Here is a 2,351-nt window from a genome sequence, read left to right as displayed (position 1 = left end):
AATTGTCTGTCTTTTTTATTATAGCCATCGTAGTGGCTATAATCAGCTCTGAATATTCATTGGAAGGACTGATGCTGAAGCTGAAGCTCCAATACTTTGGCCACCTGATGCGAAGAGCCGACTCATTGGAACAGACCCTGATGCTGGGAGAGATTGAGGGCAGGAGGAGAAGGGGTTGCAAGGAGTCGGACACAACTTAGTGACTAAACAACAGCAACAGTGAGTATAAAGTGGTGGTTCACTGTGGTTTGGGTTTGAGCTTCCTTAATAATGGGTAATGTTAAGAGTCTTTTCAGGTGTTTATGGCCGTTCGTGTACCTTTTTTGGAGAAATGTTTGTTCAGATCTTTTGCCTTTTTTAAAATCAGCAATTAAGTTTTTTAGCCATTAATTTTTAATTTGACGTTTTATTGTTGAGTTGCAATTATTCTTCATATGTTCTGGATACAAGTTCCTTATCAGACATAAGATTTGCCAAACTTTGTTCATTCTGTACATTCTCTCTTCACTTTCTTGACGGTATCCTTGGAAGCACAAAAGTTTTCATTCTGATGCATGTCCAGTTTATCTAATTTTTCTTTTGTTTCTTATGCTTTTGGTGTCTTATTTAAGAAACCACTGCCATTTCTAAGGACATGAAGATTTACTCATATGTGTTGTTCTAACAGCTTCACCATTTTAGGTCTTTTACCATTTAGGTCTTTGATCACTGTTGATTTAATTTTGTATATGGGGTGAGGTAAGGGTTCAAGTTCATTTTTGTGCATGTGGATATCCAGTTATCTCAGCATTATTTGTGGAAAGACTATTCATTTCTCCATTGAATTGTCTTAGGAATTTTATTAAAAATAAATCATAGATTAAAAATTTATTTCTGGACTATCACTTCTATTCCATTGATCTATATGTCTGTTTTTATGCCAGTACCATTGCTATTATTGTTGTTGTTCAGTCACTAAGTTGTGTCTGACTCTTTGTCACCCCATGGACTGCAGTACGCCAGGCTTCCCTGTCCATCACTAACTCCCAAAGCTTGCTCAAACTCATGTCCATCAAGTCACTGACGCCATCCAACCATCTCATCCACTGTCATCCCCTTCTTCTCCTGCCTTCAATCTTTCCCAGCATCCGGGTCGTTTCCAATGAGTCAGTTATTCACATCAGGTGGCCAAAGTATTGGAGCTTCAGCTTTAGCATCAGTCCTTCCAATGAATATTCAGAAATTATTCCCTTTATGATTGACTGGTTTGGTCCTGCTGTCCAAGGGACTCTCGAGAGTCTTCTCCAACACCACAGTTCAAAAGCATCAATTCTTTGGTGCTCAGCTTTGTTTATGGTCCAACTCTCACTGATAATTGTAGCTTTGTAGTTAAGTTTGGAAATTGAGAAGTGTGAATACTCCAACTTTGTTCTTATTTTTCAGGATTGTTTTGGATATTGTGGGTCCCTTGAAGTTCTCTCTGTTTTTGAAGGGTCGTCTTTCTCTGGTGCCTTGCCAGGATTTATCTGCTCACTGAGGCATCTGGGGTTGACCTGCAAATATGCTGTGTGCTGGTACCTATCTGCCTCAGCATTACTTTGCCTGAATAGACTTTTTCCAGCCCCAAGAGCTGGATCTTGTTAATCCAAGTTCTTCTTCTTCTTTTTTTTTTTTAAACAGGACAAATCCACACTTTTATTTATTTTCAATATGTTTAAATCCTCAAAGGGCACAGCATCACAAGGATTTTGTGTCCAATGGCCTTAGTGGGAAGGTTGCTTTGGAATTTGGCACGAACCATGCCACTATTTCCATGAGCTCGATTTATCTTTCCCCAGATTACTCTGGTTTTGGTAGGTTTTCCACCAGGAGTTACTGTGTTGTTCTTTGCTTTGTACACATAAGCACATCTCTTGCCTAGATAGAATTAACTTTTATCTCGAGCATATACATCTTGACTTTTCAGGAGAGCAGTGTGTTCCCTCTGGTTCCATAGACCCCATTTATAGCCAGCAAAAATGGCCTTGGACCACAGCCTTCCAGACATATTTGTCGTTTTAGAAGTCCTGTTCCCAGCAGGTCTTCACAGGGTCCAAGATGGCTGAAAGAGCTTAATCCAAGTTCTTGATGGGTATCTTGTCAGGGAGGAGATCTAATTCCAAGCTGAACTCTGGTTTCAAATAAGATTGATAGATTTGATCTGATGGTTCACTATAGAATCCTAAGAATTAATTAGGTATGATGGACAGCTTAAGTGTAGTCATGTTATGGATGTTGTTTTTAAATTATAAAAATAAGGAATTCCCTGGCAGTCCACAGGTTAGGACTCTGTGCTAAGGGAGGAAGCAGTTTGGATCCCACAAGCTACATGG

At 39.5% G+C, this 2,351-nt stretch overlaps 1 pseudogene; it reads right to left on the bottom strand.

Moving 5' to 3' along the window:
- Positions 1-1,678: 1,678 nt before the first annotated feature.
- On the bottom strand, positions 1,679-2,118 carry LOC113898524 (annotated as a pseudogene).
- Positions 2,119-2,351: the final 233 nt, after the last annotated feature.

Source organism: Bos indicus x Bos taurus, chromosome 9, assembly GCF_003369695.1.
Source record: "Bos indicus x Bos taurus breed Angus x Brahman F1 hybrid chromosome 9, Bos_hybrid_MaternalHap_v2.0, whole genome shotgun sequence".
Lineage (NCBI taxonomy): Eukaryota > Metazoa > Chordata > Mammalia > Artiodactyla > Bovidae > Bos > Bos indicus x Bos taurus.
This window is presented reverse-complemented; position numbering and strand designations above follow the sequence as displayed.